This window comes from Rhodnius prolixus, unplaced genomic scaffold (assembly GCF_049639745.1).
Source record: "Rhodnius prolixus isolate KJV_2025 unplaced genomic scaffold, Rpr scaffold_5, whole genome shotgun sequence".
Lineage (NCBI taxonomy): Eukaryota > Metazoa > Arthropoda > Insecta > Hemiptera > Reduviidae > Rhodnius > Rhodnius prolixus.
The window spans coordinates 40,089,900-40,115,954 of record NW_027411624.1 but is presented as its reverse complement, the minus strand read 5'-3'; the positions used below and the strand labels follow the sequence as shown (position 1 = coordinate 40,115,954).

General features: G+C 34.5%; 1 long non-coding RNA gene across 3 annotated transcripts in view; it reads left to right on the top strand.

Annotated features, from left to right (window-relative positions):
- LOC141458354 (uncharacterized) overlaps positions 1-25,796 on the top strand; it is a 40,865-nt gene extending 15,069 nt beyond the window's left edge. For all 3 annotated transcript variants that reach the window (XR_012460897.1, XR_012460896.1, XR_012460895.1), the window contains 2 exons: positions 22,567-22,684; positions 24,905-25,796. This is a non-coding gene — a long non-coding RNA (uncharacterized lncRNA). The remainder of the gene's footprint in view (positions 1-22,566; positions 22,685-24,904) is intronic.
- Positions 25,797-26,055: the final 259 nt, after the last annotated feature.

Below are 26,055 nucleotides of genomic sequence, written 5' to 3'. Positions count from 1 at the left end.
CATTAAATATACTTCCGCCCCCGCCCCCCGCCAAAGAAGAGCTGTTAATCTCAAACCTGGTTCTTTAGCTCCCCCAACACCCTCTGGCAGCCATGTTTACAACAGATTACTCAGTAAAAGTTTAAGAACAAATTTCTTATTGATCGTCCAACAAAAAGTCTGCAAAAACTTTATTGAGGACTTAATTTTTTATTACGTAATATTTGGACATTCTTCTGATTAAAATTTTCAAACAAAGTTCAGTATAAGATTTTGTTTAATAGAAACAGCAAGACAGCTAGTAATTTTCAGCCCAATAGAAACGTTTGATAGAGGAGCTTTTAGGTTCTCTATTTAAATTAGTTTCTAATACTCTTTGCCGTCCTTCTTTATTGTCTTTCGACAGTAACTGAGGTTATCTAAATACTGATGAACGCCTTTGAACTGTGTGATTGCATCAACACTTATAGAAGATTTTTTTTTTTTTTTTGACGTGAATACGTCTTTAAATTTGAATCATATGGTGGCAATCCAAAAAATCTAATGATAACAAAATCAGGGGGTACAGTTTGGCATTATAGTTTCCAATCTATCGTCTACATCCAAAATTAAATTAGATCACTGGATAGCTAAAAAAATCAAAGAATTCATGACGATAAGCGAGGACTGTGACACATCGCGCGCGGTGGAGGGGGAAGCGCCGCCATTTTGAGATCATTTTGCTGCGTATCGAGATTTGCAATTAGTATAACTTTTGACTCGGAGAAGCTACGATGTTCGTTTAAGTTTTAATCGTCAGCTGTCGTCACAATCTATCGATTGTATATAAAACATTAGTGTAAAATAGTGATAGTGAATAAAATAAAGGTGTTAGAATAAAAAAATATCAAAAGTGTATAATGTCGTCCTATACGCGTCGAAAAGCCAAAACCAAATACAGAGATCGTATAAGGTTGGAAAGGGCTACTCAAGAACAATCGAATGGTAAAAGTCGCAAAGCTGGTGGAGTCGCCATATATCGCAACATCAATAGCTTCACTGATTGTAATAGAGTTAACATTGACATTTCGGAAATTTATTTGGAAATGAAAGATGCAAAAGCTGGTGAAGTCTGTCTAGTAAACGAAAAAGGCCAATGGCATCTTCAAATTCGTACTCGGGTGTGTGTGTATATCCATCCGGGCACAGCGTTAGCAGAAATTAAACTCTTTATTTTACGATCGTTCATAAAATATTCCAAAATCATCTCTAAAATTATACCCGATTACGAGCCTGATCTTACTACACCAATTATGATAGTTGGTGACTTTGATGTTGATGTCTCACAAAACCTCTCATTGCCCGACTTCATGCTCAGCGAGTTCAATTATCTCTTATATTGAAACTTCTCTAACAACGTTAGGTAATACCTATATTGATTTAACGTTTACCAGAAATCTCAATGTATCTTGTATGCCATTTGTGTCGTACTTTTCGTATCACAGACCTATAATTAATAAAGTTATATTGTAACACAGTAATTATTTGTTTCCTTGATTTCATCCTAAATACATAAATAAAAATATTTTATATAAAAAATATAACCCGTTACGTAAACGTATTCACGTACAACACACGGCCGTGTCCATGACACAGTCACATTTTTTTTTTTTAATGTTTAAGGCGCGTCAACATCTAAGGTTATTGGCGCCCGGAGCTTTTTCCAGTGCACTGCCGGCCTCCAGACAGTTTTCTCTCTTTACAGACAACACTGCCCATCACCGGATAGTGAGCTGTAAGAAGCTCCTAGGAAGAGAAAATCTAAGGGTCAGCAGCTGGATTCGAAACCGGGACCTCCCCGTGGGAATCCAATACGCTAACCGCATAGCTAATCCCTTCCCTTATAGAAGATATTAAAAACAATTTTTTCAAAAATGCAATATACTTTTGAAAATTGAATAACAACTGATAGATATCGTTTAAACCAGCGTTTCCCAACCTTTTTTTGGTAGTACATCATGCTAAAAATTGTACCACTTCGTAAAAATTGATTGTATTTCGTGAGATTTGTTATTCCGAGTGTGTTATTTTATTATTATTATCTCAATTGGTGTAGAGATACAATGTATCTGTTACAAAGGAGTTCCAAGTTCATGTTCACTTTATAAACTTTGTAAAGTGTAAGATCTTAGTTTTAAAACTTTTTTTAAATAATTACATATTTTTCCCTCCAAAATTATTATTTAATTTACAAAGTTCTTTAAAATTATTATATTTGTGCCCAAATCTTCTAAATTAATCTTTTTAAGCATTCAACTAAGTACCAATTAAATTTAATGTTGCTTGGATAGAGCTTACTCATTACAATCAGTCTCTTTAAGCGATTTTTACGTAGTTATCATTTAAGCTCTATCACATGATAATTTTACTAAATTTTCCTTTATAGAAGGGGGTTTTGAAATCCAATTATCATTTGTGTTTTCGGGTTTTGGGGAAATACTCCGTGAAAGACAATTTTAATCCTGTTAAATGTGCTATTATATTTTCTCGTATATCTTGAGACAGACTAACCTTATTCACACTGTACATATTAACAACTTTACTGCATGTATAATATTATTAATTAAAATAATTTTTGACGAATTATAGGAGAAAAAACGTTTCTACGATATTTTTATGATTTAATTTTTTATGTCCGCCATTATTGATTATTGTTCGTGTACTACCAACCAGCAAATCGCGAACCACCGGTTAGGAAACGCTGGTTTAAACGATTCTACTGCGTTAAAAGTTTATTAAAATTTGTTTTAAAATTTATATTGCAAGTTAATGCAGCTAACGCTGCACTATTATTAACAATGACACTATTACACAGTCACTAACTGAGGGGAGAAGTGATCCAGCGGGAACACTCCTAAAGTTTTACCTAAAAACTATTAATGAATCTTTTGGGAAAACTGCTTTTTAAATGGAAGTTTAGATTTACGAGCTTGTAATCGCCGTACAAACTTTAAATAACCTAGATTTATGATATGTACAGTTATATAATTACAGTTGTAATTATTTGCAGATGTAATAAAAAAAAATGTAAACAAAGGTTATGATTTGAATTAATATATTGATGATACAAAGGTAATTGACATACTTTACCTGTCACGTAGTACGGTCGTAGGCAGCCATGGTTGGAAATGAGCTGTCAGATTTCCCGGCTGCTTGTTGACGTGCGGCTGGAAGTGTGACGACAGATTCACTGGTTGGCTAGCGACATGGGCTCTCATCTGCCCAGACATTTAAATTTCAACATTCAATCTGAAATCCTGGAAACAAAAAAGAAAAACGTTCAATTGGAAATTAAGCATCATTTATTGATGTTTACCTACAATTTATCTAGGTACCATCGTACCTAGGTACGTAAATTGCCTAGAAGAACGAAACAGAGCAACGCCGCAAGCAGTAATGAACGACATGTTGCACCGCTTAGTGCTAATTCACGAGTAACTGTAACCAATATTAACTACTTCGTTCAAGTTATACCTTGCTCTGCTCTGTTCTAGTTTTATTTCTAATTGGAGCGGTTTAATAAGGATGAAGACGCCCCAGGATGAAGCAAAGAAAATATATACGAGTTTTATTATACACGTAGTTTTCGAGAAAAATTTGTTGTAAAATCTCAAATTTGAAGATAATCAGCTGATCAGAAATGCCACTCTACTGAACTTTAGGCGCCGCAGTAGCCGAGCGGTTAAGAGGCGAGACCTGCAAAGCTCATGTGTATTGTAGTACTGGGTTCGATTCCACCGGTCTCCAGGCCTTGGATTTTATTTAATGGTTAATAAAAAGAAATTTACAGTTAAGAATCTTAGGCGGTTATAGGCTAGACCCGCAAAGCTAAGATGTATTGTTGATTTAGTGGATTCGATGCCCCCGGTCTAGGCCTTGGATTTTATTTAATGGTTAATATGAGAAATTTATAGTAAAGTATTTAAACGGTTATAGGCTAGACCCGCAATGCGAAGATGTATTGTTGGTTTAGTGGGTTCAATTCCCCCGGTCTAGGCCTTGGATTTTATTTAATGGTTAATATGAGAAATTTACAGTAAAGTATGTTTGCTAGTCGCCTCCGTCCAAGACGGAGTAGTTGGATAGTTGGACGTATAGCCCGCCTGAAAAAAATAGGCAATTACTTTACTTACTTAATTCTAGCAAACTTAATTACGTAAATTACATTAAGAGAGGGTCATATGAGTATTTATATTGGGTTTTGATGGGTACTCTCTCATCAATTGGTGCAGGCGCATGTTTTGTTTCTTTTATTAAGTCAAATCAGAATATAAATTTCAAACAAACTGCATTGTGTGAACATTTTCATTGGGTATGTTTTATAAATGCTTTTAGTTAAATTGCCGTAAAAGCTACAACTGAGAGTTAAGTAGCAGTTGTAAAGACAAGAGCAAAGAGCAAAGAGCAAGGAGTATAACTAAAGTAATATTGTGAGTGACAAAGCCACGTAGCAAGTTAGAAGGTACAAGGTTTTAGATTTTATTTTAGTAAAAGTGGAAATATAAATGTGGACAGGACCGCCATATAGAAGTGAGTTTTGTGAGGTAAGGGCGGACGGTGATTGTGGTGAAGTCAGGGTGAAGTCGACTGTACCCTACGACAGACAGACAGACAGACCCACTCACGGGAGTATATGTTGCCGACTGTACTCTGTGGGTAAAGTCGGGCCAAAAAGAGTGGAGAAGAAGCCAGCAGACTGGAAAGAGGCTAGAGTAACACCAGAGTGGAGTTCCGTCAGGAAGAACGTTTCCGGTGAACATAATAAAGGAGGGGGGAAGAAAGAAGCAGGCAACAACAGTGGCGCGGCAGGGCGGGGGATGCTAGTATCTCTCCCTTCATGAGATCCCAGGCCCAGGAGTTGAGGACACTGTATAAACCAGCCACCATACTTCTTGTGGAACAAAGCTCTTGCCCCAGACTACAAACTGGCCAACCATCTGAACATACTTTTCACTTTTTTGTCAGGCTAATGATATTTAAAACCTGTTCTTGTGTTTTTTTTTCATTTTTCTTTTTCCTCCATTGCTATCTACATTCTCTGATTCCTTGCGGAAAAATCGGGAAGAATTGCGGTAGATAAGATTTACACACGCGCGCGTGTGTTTGTGTGTAAAACGTCACGTTGTATTACGGTTGGGAAACCAATAGATATCAAACTCTCCCAACTGGATGTTACTGTATCGATTTTTCAATTTACTCGATGTTTGCTCGAATATTGCACTATCGATTTAACATTGCACTCATATTGTACTGTAGTAGATCAAATTTCACTTTTTTTTCTTTTTTTTTTTTTGGAGAAGAATGGAAACGCTTCCCTTAAAGTGCGATTTCAGCTCCAGGAACGGTGGGTCCTTTTACTGCACATTATCAGCATGGATTAAATACGTTGAAAATGTGATTCGCAGTACTCCGGTAATATCTTTTATTTTATCCATCATAGCACGCTTGTTTATCGTAAACCAAACCGGTTTCGGATTTCCGTCCTTCATAGGTGGTAGATGAAAATCCGGTACCGATAACAGCGAACGATAAACATGTGCTGCGGACGGATACAAATTAGCAATAAGGTTGATTATTTTTAAAACCTTAGATAGAACTTTTATTCGAAATAATTTTCCTGACCTCTACGCCTTCCCTGCTCTAGAGCTCCTAGACCTTTAGTAGTAACATCAAAGAAACTCCAGACAACCCAGAACCAATTCCACAGACTGGCGACTAGCAAACATACTTTACTATAATTCTCATATTAACCATTAAATAAAATCCAAGGCCTAGAGCTCGAGAATCGAATCCACTAACCAACAATACACCTTAGCTTTGCGGGTCTAGCCTATAATCGCCTAACATACTTTTCTATAAATTTCTCATATAACCATTAAATAAAATCCAAGGCCTAGAGCTCGAGAATCGAATCCACTAACCAACAATACACCTTAGCTTTGCGGGTCTAGCCTATAACTGCCTAACATGCTTTACTGTAAATTTGTCATATTAACCATTAAATAAAATCCAAGGCCTAGAGCTCGAGAATCGAATCCACTAACCAAGAATACATCTTAGCTTTGCGGGTCTAGCCTATAACCGCCTAACATACTTTGATATAAATTTCTCATATTAAACATTAAATAAAATCCAAGGTCTAAGACCGGGAATCGAACCCAGTATCACAATACTCGTACATATTAGCTTCTCCATGACACACTAGAATTGGCTCCCTTTTCTTGAGATATCTTCCATAATTCCCGTACACTCCTTCATCCAAAAAAAAAAACCATCTGCCTTCCCTACAATTCTTCCCAATCCAGCCACCACGAAGTAGCCACTTCTATTCCCTCTACAGACGCAAAAGAATTAATCATGTTCCTTCTCTATCCTTTATTTATTTTTTCCCACAAATTGCAGCAACCCTGCCTCATCCTAAACTGAAATTTGTTTTTCATATTTTAAATACCCATAACTTTTGAAAAACCTAACCGATTTCAAAAAAATTTTTTTTATTTTTTTAGGAGCTCAAATACTATAAAAATATGCAACAAAAAATATAACGTTCCATTTGAAAAACAAAAGTTGGATGCTGTATCTCGAGATACAAGGGTTTAAAAAAATGGGTCAATCACTGAAAATAAACTAGACTAAAAATGATTAAATACGTGTTTTTTATATTTTCGAAATTTCCCGCCGTTAAAAAAAAAAGAGGGTGGAGCATATAACTCTGGTCACCCTGTATATATATATATATTTTTTTTTTTTCCAGTTTGATGTGAAGTTATACAATCTGGATAAGAATTAAATTTGTTTTGAAAAAGTCTAGAATCTCGAGAAAGTCGTGTGAGTGTTAAAACCAGATTTTTCTTCAGCAGGAAGGTCACCTCATTCCACTTTGACCCAGACGGAAACTTTTAAAAAATGTTTTCTTTATGTTTTTAACAAAGTTTTCTTAAAGCCAGAGAAGAATTTAAATATTTGTCTTAACCAAACACTCGGGGGTTTTCTTTTTCAGCACAAAATAAAGTAAAATTAACTCTTGACATCTTGACATTTCTTGGTGCAAACGTTTTGTCTCCCGAAGGGATTTATTATTTCAACATCCATAGTTCACTTGTAGTTTTGTGCGTGATAATGGAGTCTGGCAGGAAATAGAATCCTCGTAGTACTTTATTGGTTTGAAAGCTCTTTACTTCCACTGGGATCTTCATTCGAGCACATATTTTTATTTTAATGTTTAACCAAGAAAAATTTATGATTTGAGGTCTCCAGAATACGGTAAAACCTCTACTGAAACTTATCTTTTATTAAAAAAAAAGTATATGGCAATGAATGTTTATTACGTGCGCAAGTTTTTGAGTGGTTCAAGAGGTTTCCAAGATGGCCGAGAAGACGTCGGAGATGATGACCGCCCGGGTCGCGCCCTTCCACGTCCAAAACGGATGAAAAAATCGATTATAATTGAATCAACATTACTACCGTGAGGTGCTTGCTCAACTACGTGAAAGAGTAAGGAAAAAAAACGACCCGATTTGTGGAAGAACAAGTCCTCAGGGTTCTCCAATGCAAGACAACGCGCTGGCTCACACTGCATTCTGTGTCACAAGACGTTTCTAGCCAAGTACAACATCCCAGTTTATAAGGCCATCCGCCCTATTCGCCTGTCCTGGCCCCCCCATGTGACTTTTATCTGTTCCCTAAAGACAAATCTGCATTAAAAGGAACACAATTTCAGTGTCCGTTGAAGCTGTGAAAGAAAAAGCGGCACGCGTCTCATGCAGGAGGAGCTGACAGAAAAAGACTTCCAGCACTGTTTCGAACAATTCGCATGGAGCTTTGTAGGGATAGGGGAGGGGTGTATATTGAAGGTGATAATAACTAAATATGTATAAATTTAAAATAAAATGTTTTACAGCAATAGTCTCGTTATTCAATAGCCATAACTCGTACAGAAGCAGTAATGCACAAAACAATGACAGAAAATTAGTGCTGCACGAGAAACGAGACGAGACGAGACTTGAGCAACCGAGACCGAGACATGATATATATCTCGTCGAGAAATCTCGGTCTCGTCTCGGTTTTTCAAATATTAATTTTTAGCTACAAAATTATAAAATTGTGTTCTTTATTAATAAATAATCATTACGGGTATTGAATTAATTATTACAAGATACGATTTTATTATATATGTACAATATTACTACTTCTATTTGACTTAGTACAAATGTACAAACAGAAAGCCAATTCGCCAAAACGCTATGAATGACCAAATTAACCTATAACTCTGACACACTCTTTAAAGTCATTCCATAACACAAACACAGCTTAGTAGCAAACCTCAATCAAAACACTACAGTATAACGAACACAAAAGTGCGTGATCTGTACTAAGTAAAGTAAGCAAAGTAAAGTAATCGCCTATTTTTTCAGGCGGGGCTTTACGTCCAACTACCAGTTTGGTGTCGCGGACGGAGGCGACTAGCAAACATATTTTACTGTAAATTTCTCATATTAACCATTAAATAAAATCCAAGGCCTAAGAGCGGGAATCGAACCTAGTACCACAATACACATTAGCTTCGCAGGTCTCGCACCGCTCGGCTACCGTGACGGCCCCCTTCGAATTTCATAATTTTTACATAAATTCACTAAATTTCACTATTCATATCATTCATTCATTCAATTTCATAAATTTCACTATTAATAATCTAATACTTTGAACTTTGATATTATTTGAAATATATTTTAGAATTTTGGAATTAGTGAATTTGAAAAAAAAGACTATCTCTGCACCTAAAAAATATTGCCACAAATTTTCGTTTTTAAGATACACTTTGCCCAAGCATTGATACATAAAAGAACTTCTACTGAGTCAGAAGTTAGAGAAGATCTTCTATTGGTCATTATCATCGCAGCTTGCGAAAATAATCTTTCCGATGGCACTGAAGTTGCACAGATACTAAAAATATCTTTCGCCATTCTAGACAAATTTTTGAAGGAATTCTCAAGTGTTTTCCACCATTCTAAAATGTCAACGTCTACTGGTGCTTGGTCTAATTTGGTGTAATTAATTATTTCTGTCTTCCATGCTTCGGTGATATTTGCTGATTTTTGAGAAAATGGTGCAAAAATATTGATACAGTCGTCGTCGTCGTCAAAAGGTGAATCATCAGATTCTTTATCTTCACCAACAGCCATAACTAATGGAGCGGGAAGTTTGTTGGGAGGTGTATTTTTTATTTCACGAATCGACTTGTTATAGCAGGCAGATGTGTTATTTGGGTCTTTCATTTGGCGCGTTTTCAACATCTTTTTGAAATTATATAAAGATATATAACAGTAATAGTAATATATGATGCATTGAAGTGTAAGTAGTTGTCTTCTTTTACACACATCTTCATTACCAATATTTAAATTAAAATAATTATTAGAAAATAATAACATTTTTTGAAAAGATTATTAATAGCAAACCGCTTTTAATACTTAAACAAAAATTCAAAAAAACCGAGACCGAGATATCTCTACGAGACCGAGACTTGAGCGACCGAGACCGAGACCGAGATCGAGACTGCATAAAGTCTCGCCTTGTCTCGGTCTCGTGCAGCACTACAGAAAATACAAAATGTCTACACTAAATTTAGTTCAATAATGGAGGGCCCTTAATTCACTGATTGCTGAAAAATTTAATTTTATTATAAAATATATCATACCAAATATCTAAGAAATGCAAAGACCGGAAATTGACGCTTCACAACTTATTTTCACGAAAAAACCTTTTAACCTGAGAATTTTCCCTTTTTCAACATGGCCTCAATTTTGCTACATCTATTCACAATAGTAGAAAGAAATAAAAGAATAATAATATATACAAATATATATCACCAGGAGCTTTTTGATTTTAAAGTACGTATAAATATTTCCGGTTTAGGGATGGGGGGTAGCGGCCTTTTCCGTTAGAGACTTATTTCACTGTGTAAGCGGATTGAGGACCTTGCATTTGACAGTAAGGCGATTATTGTAAGGAGTATAAGACGCTGTTCTGCAACCCTTAGAAATAAGGACAAATAATAATTTTCTAGCGGGGGGTACTTGTTGGTTCAATCATCAAGGCGAGCTTAAATTGGACGCTAATTGGCTAATTCAGCTTGTTTGGAAATTAAATAAGTTTTTTTTTTTAACATTTTAAGAATCTTTCAATTTATTTGTTGTTTTTAAAAAGAAATTTGGGTTTTCTAAAGAAAATGAAGAAGATTACACTTAGTTTGAATGTAATGGTTTTAGTCTCGAGAATTATAGCCAGATGAATCGTATATAGTATACACTGAGAAAACGGGTGAAGTCCCATCCAAAACACGGGCAGAAAGGGTGAAGTCCTGCAGGTGTGCATTTCTAAGCTGTATTAATTTTTTCTTGTCTGGTTTTATGAAAGTTATTTATGAAAGGAATATATTATAATTTACAAAAAGTTCATTCAAAATAAAAGCAGAAAATTTTGGAAACAATATTATTATTTTCTGATACTCAATTAGTTATGAACCACCCTGTATGATAGACGGACTAGACTCCACAGATGAATAGAAATTTTGTCGCGGGGAGTTGCGTGGAGTTTATATAGTGAAATATGTTTTCTAAATTACATTATACGAGGATTGGCTGAAAAGTAATGCACACATGCTTGCCAAGCGCGAACGAAGAGCTTCCAAAAAGCGCCCGAGGTGGCTTTTGGAAGTCACATTTCCTCTTATTACGTATGCGCAGTTTGAGCTCGCTGCGTTCAGCCAGTGTATTTCTAGACGCCGAAGTATGGACACGTGTACTGGTGCTATATCACTGCTAGATAAACAGCGTGCTGTTATCATCGACTTTCTTTTGAATATTGTGACAGGGTACGAATCATGGGTCCATCAATACGACACCCAGAAGAGAAAAGGCAGAGCACTGAATATCGACATGCGTCTTCTCCTCGGCCGGTAAAAGTTCAAAACACAACCGTCCGCAAAAAAAAAATTCTTCTGACTGCGTTTTGGGGATGCTCACCAAGTTTATGTGACCGATTTTCCTGGATCCAGTGGCAACCAGGAGTAAATTCTTCTCGGTATGTACAGACTCTAGAGGCAGCTTGGCACCAATAATCTTGCAACATGAAAACGCTCGTCCTCACACCTCGCGTGGCGAAACTGCCAGTGGCTCTAGAGAAACTGAAGTTTGAACCAATTCCACCTTATTCCACCTCCTTATTCCCCGGATCTTGCTTCCTCCACTCAAGAGAGACCTCAAGGGTAATCACTACTCCTCAGACGATGAGGTGAAGGCAGCTGTCAAGTCCTGGATTCAAGAAAAGTCAAAAGAATCTTCAGTGAGGGAATGAAAAAACTTGTTTCACGTAGGGAGAAATGTATCAGCGTTAATGGTGACTACATTGAAAAGTAATACATAATTGTGAAGCTTAAGAATTGCACTTTAATATACTTTCTGTCCGAACTTGATAACTCTTATCTTTCCCCCTCTCCTAGCCATGTGTGCATTACTTTTCAGCCAACCCTTGTATTCTTATTTTCACAATCCGATTCGAGGGCACAGAGGCCCCCCAATTTTTAAAAATATTTGTTTGATACTTTTAAGGAATACTAATGAACAGGTCCATTCCAATGCACTGTATAAATTACAAAAGCATATTTCAATAAACACTGAAACTGCAAATGTTTCAAACTTTAAAGTTGCTCTCCTGAAAAAATCTATAAAATGGGCTTAACCCTTTTCTTCCCGTGTAGTCTTCAAATATTATTTTCGAAGCCCCCCGGAATTTGAATTAGATCTCGAGGTTTCCTGTGTTTGTGTGGGTAGAGTTTTTAAAAATACCCTCTTCTTTTTAATTTTAATTTTCCTACTTTCTCGTTTACGAAGCAGATAAGCAGGAAGGAAATGATTTAAAACAGGAAATGCTATAAAATTACAATTACAAAGAAAATTCTTCCTCTTTTTCGCACCTTTTTCTATTTTTTTCCCCCCGTTTTAAGATTTTTTTTTTTGGTTTTTGTTTTGTTAAATTAATTGAAAAATCACTTCCTGTAAAATAACCTTCTTACTACTTGAATCGAGAATTTCAATTTCCTGCGCGTGTTGTGTAAACAGAAGCTAGGTAACAAGTAAGTTAAGGGGAAATAAGATTTAATTAAGACGTCATTTCCCCCACCCCCTCACCACTTAATAATACAAACGCCAATCTGATGAAATTCTCCGTTTCCACATTATTTGAATAGGAAGTTAACAAACACAATTATCTATGCCATTACACACGAACTAATGCAAATGCTAACTAAATAATAACGTTTATTTAGCCATATTATTTATTTATTTAAACGTTTATTGTACAACAGAACAAAAATACTTTAAAAAATCTAAAAAACGTAAATGCCTTGGTCAAAGACCGTCAGGCGAGCTCCGTACAATAACAGTACAATAGACAAAATATTTTAACCAAAGTTCTTTTTACAAATTGAACAATAATATTTTTTACACTAAATTTAAAATATATGATTAATGGATTTTAAGTTATTGTATTGTAAATATATTATATTGTGATTGGAGAGAGAGTTGCAATTAAATTATTCATTTCTCAAAATATAGTTTTATTTATTTATTTATTTTTCTTATTTTATTTTTATTTTTTATTTTTTTATTTTATTTTATTTTTTAAATTTCTATAGCCATAAGCGTGATGCACAAATTTACTAAGTGCAACCCAGTTGCAACCGTTTAACAGTTCTAAACATTTAACGGAAGTTAAATATGCGGAACCAAAAAAACGCATTCTGAACTCCGCCAAAGTAGGGCACTCCGCCATGAAATGATGAAGGTCCTCAGCTATAAGCAGATTACAAAGCGGACAGAAGAGCGTGCTATCGTTTAACCACGGTTTATGTGTCAAGTTGAGCATATCTGATCTTACTTTTATAATTAATTTGCAATCTTGAAATGTTTGTGTACACAGATAATGGTTAGCCAGTGAAAAGTTTAAAAAGGGGTAAACTGAATGAGTGGAACTATTTTTTGCTGCTTCTAGCAATTTACACTTTTCATGATCAACAATAGCTTTCAGTAATGTACTAGATAGCTCGCTCCACTGTTCTGCCAAAGGCCTATTAGCTTCCATACATAGATTATGCTTATTTAACAATGAGTGCCACTGCTCAACCCAACACACCCGCCTATTAATTGCCATCATAGCCAGCTTTTTCGGCAACCTATCATCACTCATTACGCGCAACACTTTATTCACATAGCTCAGATGGAGTCGATAAGTATAGGAGAACATACTGTTCAAATTGCATTCTAACAGCAAAAAATAATTAGCAGTGTTTTGAGGGAGACCAAAGATTTTTTTAAGGAAAAATCTCTGGAGCTTTTCCACATCACCGTATTCCCTCCATCCCCACACTTGTGCTCCATAACACATCACCATTCGCGATGTAGTGTGAAACAACCTTAACTTTGTAGCAAAAGCGATATCCCTTTTAGAGAACAACATATTCCCAAAACTGTTAATTGCCAATTTAGATTTGCTAAGTTTTTCTTTTATATGAGTTTTAAAATTCAAGGTGGAGGAAAACTTAATTCCCAGATAAACATATTCACTGACATTCTGAATTAGCTGTCCGCGAAAATACCATTTTTCTTTGTTTGACGGCTTGCCAGAATTGGGTTTGAAAATTACAATCTTAGATTTTTCTAGATTGACAAACAGATTCCACATCTCGCAGTATTTGTCCAGATTCCGTATCATACGCCTCAAAGTAATAATATTGTCTGCCAAGATGACCACGTCATCGGCGTACGCCAACAGTTTGATTCTCAGGCCGCCTAAATTTACTCCACCATCCAGTTCATCAAAAAGGTCATTTAAAAACAAACTAAACAGTAACGGACTTATTAAACATCCCTGTTTAACACCCATTTCTATTTGAAAAGTTTCAGTTAACCGCTGATTAATCCATACTGCTGCAGCCGAACCCCTAAACAGGCCTTTTATACAATTCAACATTTTCGTTGAAACTCCCATATTAGACAGCTTATAAAAAAGAGCACGTCTATCAATGCAATCAAATGCCGATTTAAAATCAACAAAGAAGGCATATAACTTTTTATTAGACCCAGACTGAGTCCACCGTAAATGGATTATATTATACAAAGAAAATATCTGATCCGTTGTGGAATATCCCGGACGAAAACCTGCCTGAAATTCGTGAAGAATACCCTCAGTGTCTATCCAGTGCTCCAGTCTGTTTTTCAAAATACCAGAAAATAATTTTGCAACTGTATCGATAAACGATAACCCTCTATAATTTGAGATTAAACTTGGGTCGCCTTTTTTGTAAAGAGGGAAAATAATAGCTCTAGTAAAGCTATTTGGAATGGATCCATCGTTAAAAATCGAATTGAAAACATTTAACAATGACTGCAAAAACTCGATTGGTGCATTCATATAAAATTCGTAGGGCACTCTGTCACTACCGGGAGCTTTGTTTTCTTTAACTTTCGACAACACGTTATTTAGCTCATCCATCGTAATAATATTATCTAAATGGGTATTTTGTATAAGGGGTTCTGCGTAGCTAACCAATAAACTTTTTAAGGGCGGGTTTAGTAACGATTTAAAATAGTCCACTAATTCATTTGGCGTACAAGTAGGTGACAAAATTCTATTTCTTTTTTTAAATAAGTTAGTAATTGACCAGAAATCTTTAGAGTTACTTGTATGCTTTAACTTGCAAAATAAATTCTCATAGTATTCTCTGTATTTATTATGGCATAACTCTTTATAACTTTTATTTGTCTGTATGTACAATTGTTTTACTAGGGCAGAGTCCGTCTTTCTAAATAATTTTAATAATTTAAAAACTTTTTTTCTTAACTTGAAACAATCATAATCATACCAAACCTCTTTAAAAACTATCATCTTCTTGTTTTCGTGAAGTTTATTACCTAATTCTGCCGTTTTTTTAATTCTCTCAACTAAACAGTTAACCGCATTCTGACTCTCCAATGGCAAATCAGAATGTTTTTCCATTTCTAGTTTTAATTTATTTTTATAGCAGTTACGATCTTTTTCAGTGAAAATTAACTTTGGTAATATATTACTAACAGTATTACTTCCGGTAAAAACCTTACCTATTTTTAGACCCAGTTCGATAGGCATATGGTCAGAATACAACTCGGACAACACTTTGAAACTATTAACATACATAAGACAATGAGAGGGAACACAACATAAATCTATTACCGAATTCCCCATCGGACCGACAAACGTATACTCACCCTCCTTATCGTTTTCAGTGCTACCGTTCATTATAAACAGACCATAATCCTCACAAAACTCTATAAACTGTTTACCTTCAACATTTAGTATTTTGTCTTTAGATTTTCTTTCATTAAGTGTACTTTCTAGATTTACCTCATCAGACAGAATTTGAAAATTTGAAACCCTGGCATTACAATCCCCTATTAGAACGCAGTTATTTAAATTAAATTCAACATAATTTTTACATAAATTATTAAAGTCCCTCCCCCAAGAAGTACAATTCAAATATATTGGCAAGATAGAAACTGTTTGATTATCCTTACGTATTTTAATTACAATTAAATTGTTGATCTGTTCGTACATTATATAATCAGATAGCTCATTACTAAATCCTAACAACATACCTCCTTTTGCTCTACCATGTTTAGTTTCCTCTTTTTCAGCTCCTAACCATTTTAAATTAAAACCGGTAAACAAATATTCAAACTTACAAAAATCTCTCTCCAATACGAACGTTTCACTAAGACAAAATATTTTATAGCTTCTAACTAAGTTCAAAAAATTTCGGTCATACTTTTTATTTAGTAAGCCTCTGATATTATAGTACAAAAAAGTAAACAAGGTTGAATTATCAATTGAATAAGTAACATTATTTTTTACTCTATTATCCATTTTCCTGGCCGTAGTCGTCTCCGTGTTGTAGTGTGGAGCTTCACCTGAAAGATGCCATCAAGAATGGCGATGATGATGTTGCGAAGAAACTCGATGTGCCTTAGCGTTAATTTCCATCCCTTCTTTGAAAAAGTTGGAGAAATCAGAACCAGTGAGTTCCGCCAGCGCTTTCATTCCATCTTTGCCATCAGTCGTCCTCAAACCATGTTCATCACCCCACTTGAGTTTAATTACATGCCCATTATTACCAGTGACCAACAGAATGTCTGTACGTAGTCTAATCCGCAAATTGGGTGAAGTGCGCTTTACTTCTCTTCTGAGTGCCAATAATTTAGCTCTTCTTAACCTAGTTTCGGGTTCGAAATCCTGATGAATATTTAAGCCAGTGTCCTTAATATTCCTAAGTTTAGCATTAATCTTTAGAACATCCTTGTAGGCTAAGAACTCTGCTAAAACCACTTTATTTTCAGATGTAGCGCTAGATTTACTAATTGGAAACGCCTGGACTATGCTTACTTCCTCTTGCAAACCCAATACATTGCGGCATATATCCTTTACTGCCTGTTCATAGTCCGCACTATCCGGAACACCCCTAAAAATCAGGTTGTTTCTTCTCACTCTATTCTCCAGCGCCCCCACTCTATCTCTTAGCTGCTTATTTTCTTCTTTTAAGCCAGCCAATTCAACTGTCATCTTCTCATTATCAGTCAGAACTCTCTCAATTTTCTCCTCCAACTTTCCTATGTCCTCTTTTGTTGCTAGTTTTGAAATCTGCTCATTCATAGATTTCATCATAACTTTAATTTCATTTAAAAAGGATGGTTGAAAGCTTCCACCTTCTATTTCTGCACTATCCTTATCCATTCGTAATAGCTTCTTGTCAGATAGATCAGGAGAACTTGACGAACGTCTTCTTTTCGAATCCTTTGCAGTTATAGGACTAAAGAATTTATCTAAAGTCTCCTGACTCATTAAGGTGTCCAAAACGTAGGTATATATCAAATAAATTAAATGAATGATTTTTTTTTTTTTTTTAACTTTTATTGTAATATTGTGTTAAATTAACCATAAAATTTCAAAATTATAACCAAATTCCTATTAGACTTTAACACAAAAGTTTGCTTACAGTTGCGAGATAAGTTGTGCAGCTATCCCCACCACTCTAGGCACTACTAGTTCAGTTGGCTAGTACATTTAATTTTAATAAAATTCGTATAATCTTTCTCTAAAATTTAACTGTTCTACCGTAAGAAATTCCACCAAATTTCGCACAATGAACCAGAAACTAATACACTTACTAAATGTACAAAAACAAATTAGAAAAACTTTAACAAAACACCGATAAAAAACACTTTTTTATAGAGACAGCAACAACACGTCTTTACTCGTCAATGACCAGCACGGAACTCTATTTAGCCATAAAATTGACTTAAAACATCATATATATCAACTATATAATTGCAACTGCTTCTTGTAAAAAAATAAAAATTCAATATACTTAGGATGCGTTCCACTAAGCGCTCACAACGATCAAAATGTACCTTCACAGCTGTTCCACTTGACGATCGCGGTCGTAGTGGTCGCGGCGAAAACGTCACTGATGACGTCATTATTTTCGCTCACGCGAAGAAGCTCTCCCACCTTAAGGTGCTGGGTCGAAGTGGGCGGTCAGAAATTTGGTGTAATTTGGCGACCGAAAAAAAATTATATCAGGTAAATGAAAGTATTAAGTCTCATGTAAATAATTGAATGTGTTTCTCGAAAGTCTAAAATAAATAATAAAATGAAAAATTACTTCTCCCTTTACATACTAAATCACTGAATAAAGATCAATTACACTTTGATAGTTAATAATACGTGGCTTAAGTTTCCGCTTTTCACTATTACGAGTTTGTATAAAATTGCATTCCTCTTCATCGGAACTAGATGAAGAACTTTCTAAAGCATTATTACGTTGCATTAATAAATATCCTACTGTTGCCACAAAAGACATTTTAATTTTATTTAAACGTAAATTTTATAAATACTCCACTAAAATGTAATATAAAAAATTGAATTATAAATATATATTTTTAATATAAGTTAACTTTACCAATAATTAATAAAGTTGATTATAACTGCTTATAAACGGGGTTAAAATTAAAAAAAACAAAAAAAAAACAACCTCTTCAAGCTTCTGTCTTATTTTCGAGGTCGCCATTTGTAATGTTTACATGAATGGTTAAAACGCCCCATAGCCCCATTCCTCTTGAGTTTTCGATTGTAACACTCGCAAGCAAGTGGAACGGGCAAAACCGCGGTCTTGAACGTGATCGTTGTTGTGAACGCTTAGTGGAACGCATCCTTAGATCACTTTTTTTCTAGCCGGAAATATTTAATTGTTACCAGATCATTAAGCTGCTGTACTCTCGATTGATTAAAATGTCCAAAATAAGGACTGAAATTGGCAATATTCTTTCTAAAAGATTTCTTTCTGTTTTTTACCAATTTTTACTTTTTCATCTTCGTATATTTTTTTAATAAATATTCCTCGGCAATACTGAACTCATAAAGCCAAGAAGATTTACAGTCTAAGTGGATGAATAGAAGATAGACGTGGTGGAGGAAGTTAGTACGCTGCAGGAATAATAGAGGAAGTTAAGTGCCAGTACTGCCAACCTAAACTCGATAGTTCGAGTACCATTAAACGCTAAGAAACGTGACAAAACATGTCAAATTAAGATTAACAACCTGATTCAACATTTAGTGTGCGTGTCGTCTTTAGAATAATGAAAGTGTAAGGAACCCAGTGAACCCTGTGAAGCCTGTGATGATTACCGTAACCTTCATCATCTTCGATGAATATTTTAATCTAAATATCAGTGTAAACACTGAATTATCTAGGTGGCTGTTGTTCCAAAAAAAATCGTCGACATACTTGGGTAGAACGTGACAGGTAATAAAGCTTAAGTTGAATCCAGGGTGGAAGGGAAAGTTAGACAGTTAAAATAACTGGACAATTAAGCCCTTTGTGCCTCATAGGACAGTTAACACGCATTTAGGGCGCCACGGTAGCCGAGCGGTTAGAGGCGAGACCTGTAATGGTAATATGTATTGTGGTACTGGGTTCGATTCCCGGTCTAGAGAGGCCTTGGATTTTATTTAATGTTTAATATGAGAAATTTATAGTAAAGTATGTTAGGAGGTTATAGGCTAGACCCGCAATGCTAATATGTATTGTTGGTTAGTGGGTTCGATTCCCAGTTTCTAAGCCTTGGATTTTATTTAATGGTTAATATGAGAAATTTATAGTAAAGTATGTTAGGCGGCTATAGGCTAGACCCGCAAAGCTAAGATGTATTGTTGGTTTAGTGGGTTCGATTCCCCGGTCTTTAGGCCTTGGATTTTATTTAATGGTTAATGATGAGAAATTTACAGTAAAGTATGCTAGGCGGTTATAGGCTAGACCCGCAATGCTAAGATGTATTGTAGGTTTACTTTTCTTTTTTTGATGTGAATACGTCTTTAAATTTGAATCACACGGTGGCAATACAAAAAATCTAATGATAACAAAATCGGGGGATACAGTTAGGCATTATAGTTTCGAATCTATCGTCCACATCCAAAATTAAATTAGACCACTGGATAGCTAAAGGATCAAAGAATTCATTACGATAAGCGAGGACTGTGGCACATCGCGCGCGGTGGAGGGGGAAGCGCCGCCATTTTGAGATCATTTTGCTGCGTATCGAGATTTGCAATTAGTATAACTTCGATTGTATATAAAACATTAGTGTAAAATAGTGACAGTGAATAAAATAAAGGTGTTAGAATAAAAAAATATATAATGTCGCCTTTACACGTCGAAAAGCCAAAACCAAATTCAGAGATCGTATACGGTTGGAAAGAGCTTCTCAAGAACAATCGAATGGTAAAAGTCGCAAAGCCGGTGGAGTCGCCATATATCGCAACATCAATAGCTTCACTGATTGTAATAGAGTTAACATTGACGTTTCGGAAATTTATTTGGAAATGAAAGACGCAAAAGCTGGTGATGTCTGTCTAGTAAACGAAAAAGGCCAGTGGCATCTTCAAATTCGTACTCGGGTGTGTGTATATCCATCCGAGCGTTAGCAGAAATTAAACTCTTTATGTTATGATCGTTGTTAAAATATTCCCAAATCATCTCTAAAATTATACCCGATTACGAGCCTGATCTTACTACTCAAATTATGATAGTTGGAGACTTTAATGTTGATGTCTCACAAAACCGCTTATTGCCCGACTTCATGCTCAGCGAGTTCAATTTGTCTAATATTGAAACTTCTCCAACAACGTTAGGTAATATCTATATTGATTTAATGTTTACCAGAAATCTCGATGTATCTATGTATCTTGTATGCCATTTGTGTCGTACTTTTCGTATCACAGACCTATAATTGTATGTTATGTTGCAACACAGTAATTATTTGTTTCCTTGATTTCATCCTAAATACATAAATAAAAATATTTTATATAAAAAACATAACCCGTTGCGTAAACGTACTCACGTACAACACGGCCGAGTCCATGACACAGCAACAGTAGAGCTTTTTTTAACACGCATTTACTCTGAATCACATTGCAGCCCCAATATACTATACTGGCATTTTTGCCTCTGGCAATCATTGTGATCCAATCCAACCCAAAAATACTCAAAATAAGTGTCAAACGCACAAAAGGGAGAAAAAAGGAAAGGGAGAATGGCCATTCGGCGTCCATTTTGAGCAACCATTTTGCAGCTCAAATTTAATAAATTTTCATGATTCTCACAAAAAAAAAAAACAAAAAACTTTGCCGATATATTCTGATGGGACTTAGTTGGACTTAGATGATTAGACTTTAATGAATATATAGGCTTCGTGACAGTAAATTCTTAAACTAACGACTCAAGATTGGCGAGGAATCGGTCAAATAAAAATAAGACCTCGTCTTTTTGCCAACGTTTCAACAAATATATTGTCTTCTTCAGGGCCTGGATATTACAAATACACAAATGCAAACAATTTAGAGAATCAGTAACATAGAAAATCAGTAAAAAAAAACAGTAATATAATACAATAAATTCTTTATAATTATTGAAAACTTACGTGGCTATGCGGGTTGGTTGAGTTACAGAAACTAAGAGCCAGAACTGGAGATGCAGGTACCTATATATACAGATATAGCCGGGACTTACACGGGAATTTTGGTAATGCCAATGGGACAGATACAATAGACTAATTACAATGTTCAATTTTGACAATAAAATAGATATTGGGAAATTTCTTTTAATACAAAAACATAGGAAAAACCTAAGAAACCCCCTTTATGAACTAAATACCATAAGAACCAAATGAATTATGGTATTTATTTCATAAGGAATTTCTTAGACTTCATCTTTCTTAGACTTGTTTTTATTTCACCGATTCCTCGTCAATCTAGAATCCTTAGATTAGACTTTAAGTTACTTTGTTCAGAAAAAAATATGTAAAATTATTTAAATGTAGATTACAGAAAGGGAAATAAGAAAATTCTATGGTGGAAATAAAATTAGGGCAAGCTTTTGTTAAAAAAGGGAAAATAAAAGAAAAGCCTTCGAGTCCTTTTAAACCTGCAAATCAATCAGTTTTTTTTCCTTTATCCTTTTATTCCCTTTACGTTTAGGATTTATCCAGCCGTTTGGGTATTAAATCAAGAAATTTATACCTTCATTCCTTAAATTTTATTACTCCTTCTTCCCTTATATGTTTTTTTTACATTTTATTAGGTTTCCCTTACAGGATAATTGTCAACAAAGCGGATGGGTATTATCTATTGCGGATCTCGTATTATCACAGTAAAAGGCGACCTTTGTCAAAAGTTGATGCCCTCTAGCCACTAGGGGAATGACACCGGGTCTCTATTGCAGGAACAGATAGTTTGGGAGTTGATCCTCATTTTTTTTTGGCCTATAATTGCCTATAATGCGGTGAATGATCAGCTCGAACGCTAGAACGCGAACACCGATACGTCTGCTGTCCCGAAAAGATGCTAATCTCCCTATTTCTAAGATCCATTTGCAGGTTTTCCTCAGCAAGGGTTTTTTCCAATATTAAGAACATAATTCGAAATTTTTTTACAGAATTAATTGTTCTCTCCATTTCATTGCATCATCATGTGTCTAATACTTAATCAGCTGGTTAAAAAATTTAATTTTATGCTCCTATAAAATAAAATACCTAATTAGGAAAATATTATTAAAGAATAACGCCAAAAAATATGAGAAATATTTGGTCAATTTCAAAAATTTTTAGATAATAAAAACTTTATTGACAGTAAATATTAAGCTATTAATCTTTAGATTTTTCTATTTTTATTACCAATTTTGACCAAACACATAACAGTTTTCTTAGTCATAAAAGTTCTTAACTTATGTCTACCCAAGAAAAATCTGTTACATGTTACGAAATCCATAAAAAAAAAACTCTGTTTAGATTGATAAGAAGCTATTAGTTCATAAATTCCAAATATATTGTTAACGTTTATTTTTAAGATCAGGTATTTCTATTTTTTGTCTTTTTTTTCATTGTGTTCGTGATTATTGTGTCATTAAAGGAACATATAAAAGAAGAAATTTGTTCGTAGCATAAACGTAGTTGCTATGTACATTTCTACGTTGGACAGTGTTTCGTCGATTAAGAAGCCAAAGAAGATTGTATTAATTGAATTCAAGGTAAGAAAATTATCTATTCTAATACATTATAGTAAGAAAAGTAAAGTAATTGCCTATTATTTCTGGCGGGCTTTAAGTCCAACTACTAAATTAGGTGTTGTGGACGGAGGCGACTAGCAAACATACTTTACTGTAAATTTCTCAAATTAACCATTAAATAAAATCCAAGGCCCACAAGATTGGGAATCGAACCCACTAAACCAACAATACATCTTAGCTTTGCGGGTCTAGCCTACCTATAACCGCCTAACATACTTTACTGTAAATTTCTCATATTAACCATTAAATAAAATCCAAGGCCTAGACCGGGAATAGAACCCACTAAACCAACAATACATCTTAGCTTTGCGGGTCTAGTCTATAACCGCCTAACATACTTTACTATAAATTTCTCATATTAACCATTAACTAAAATCCAAGGCCTAAGACCGGTGGAATCGAACCCTCTAAACCAACAATACATCTTAGCTTTGCGGGTCTAGCCTATAACCGCCTAACATACTTTTTCTGTAAATTTCTCTTACTAACCATTAAATAAAATCCAAGGCCTAAGACCGGGAATCAAACCCACTAAACCGACAATACATCTTAGCTTTGCGGGTCTAGCCTATAACCGCCTAACATACTTTACTGTAAATTTCTCATACTAACCATTAAATAAAATCCAAGGCCTAAGACCGGGAATCAAACCCACTAAACCGACAATACATCTTAGCTTTGCGGGTCTAGCCTATAACCGCCTAACATACTTTACTGTAAATTTCTCATACTAACCATTAAATAAAATCCAAGGCCTTAGACCGGTGGAATCGAACCCTCTAAACCAACAATACATCTTAGCTTTGCGGATCTAGCCTATAACCGCCTAACATACTTTTTCTGTAAATTTCTCATACTAACCATTAAATAAAATCCAAGGCCTAGTCTAGGAATCGAACCCACTAAACCGACAATACATCTTAGCTTTGCGGGTCTAGCCTATAACCGCCTAACATACTTTACAACTAAGTTCTCATATTAACCATTAAAAAAAAATCCAAGAGACCGAGAATCGAATCCACTAACCAACAATACATCTTAGCATTGCGGGTCTAGCCTATAACCGCCTAACATACTTTACAACTAAGTTCTCATATTAACCATTAAATAAAATCCAAGGCCTAGAGACCGGGGAATCGAACCCACTAAACCAACAATACATCTTAGCTTTGCGGGTCTAGCCTATAACCTCTCGGCTATCGTGGCGCCTAAAGATATAATACTGGTTCGGTTTAATTTGTTTCATTTTTAACTTCCCTTACCACTTACAAAAGGAAGTATAGCAAACGTAGGTACTTAAAATTTAAATTTTCCACCGGAAATATATGTTTGGACTTCCGCTTTTCATAAATATAAGTAAAAAGAAGTAATTTCTAATCTGTTGAAAAGTAATATATGTAGAGAAAAAAATCATAATTAAAAAATAGAGCAGTGTACCCTTGATAATTGGCATTAAAGAGTCGATTAACCGGAATTAGTTTTTTTTTGGTATTGATTTTTTAGTTTTGGGGGGAATGGAAGAGGGAAATTTGTCACTAAATCTGCTTTAACGGTTTTTTTCTTCTTTAAAATAAAACATCGTCTACTGTAAATTAGATTTCCTGCATTTTATACAGGAATATTCGTTTTTTACGACATTTCTGGGCGATTAGAGTCATCAAGCATCCCTCTAAAGTGCTATTTTGGTGTATATTGTAAAATTTTTAATGTTTTATTTATTTATTGTTGGTTTTCACTTGATCAACGATTTTGTGAGAAATCAATCCTGTTGAAACTCTTCCAAATTACAGTGTAGCACTCGTTTGCCTTTTGAATCTTGAACAATGAGTTTATTGTGTGGTTTTCGAGTTTTTCAAATAGCCGCCGGAAGTTTCAATTTGAAGTCTGTCTAGTGTTCAAAAATAATTTCTACGATCTTATAATTAAAATAAAATAAAATAAAAAAAACTAGTTCAATCGGCTCTGTGATTGGAAAACTGAAAGGCAAAATCATCTCGATGATGCTTCTATGTTTCTAACGGACATTTTCAATTGGTTGTCCCAAGTGCTAATGTTCTAGCCAATAAAACAGAAGCATTTTACCCATTTTACTTTACTTTTTTTTTTTTGAGCTATTAGTTTAGTTTTAGAGTTTTTTAATAATTAAATCAATTTTATTTCACTTTATTTCTTTTTTTCCAGAACGACAATAACCAACAACAAAATGATGCCACTTCTACCAATACTAATTGTAACAATAACATTAATGATAACAATGGTGGCCACAGATGAAAATATTAAAGCCACAGATCATTCAGATGTTTTCAACGAAATGCGCAAGATGTTGTTCCGTCTGCAAACATCGATTGTTGAACATAATGATAAAATCATATTTCCAAATATTAATTCAATTATGTCAAATTTCGATAAACTTGATAATTATGGTGCTTAAGTTTAAAGTTTATTTATTTTATTTTTTTTTTAAAAAAAAAGGAAGTATGTTATTGGTTAACTACCATTAAATATTTAGATTCCGGAAACCATTTTAAATTCGAAAAATAATTAATATAGAGTTAGCATTAAAATATAAAAAATAAAATAATCTCCAGTAATAAAGACGCTAAATTATTTAATTAGTAAATTGGAAAATTAGAAAATTGCACATTTTCGTAATGCCTAATTATAGGAAAATTCGGAAAACTTTTTAATAGCCTTTCCATATGTATATTTAAGTACTTTTGGTAACAAGAAAGAGCCTTTTAACAATTAAAATCGCAAAAACCATAAATTATTTGTAAATCTACAAAATTTGTATCATTAAAAAGCATGGCCTTTACACAAAATGAAATGTTAGATACGATTTTCCTTTATTTTATAGAAATAACTGTCTATACTCTTAATAATTTACTCCAATTTATTTAAATTTAAATGAATTTTGAATATATATATTTTTTTCTTGTTAATATATAATGTATTTTTGTTTTGGGAGTTATAGCATTTTTATGTTAACAGCAAAGTATCAAGTAATACGTAATGGCACTGTATTGTTAAAAGACCGGGTCTTGAAAAACAAATATATAATTCTTATCTAATACTTTGTCTTTTTTTTTAATTTGTAGTTAAATTCTTATTAATGTGAAGATTTCATTAATTTTATTGGATGTTGTTTTGTAAATTAACTAACAGTTAATTCCCGCAGTTGGGTTCTTAAGGTCAAAATGGCCACTACGAAGGAAGAGCTACTAGGTAAGAGTGCGATCCCTTCCTTATCTTACAGCTGGAATGGAGGAGATTCCCAGACATCTCTTCCAACTTGTTATTGAAAGAGGTATCTGCTCAGAATAGTTGTCTAA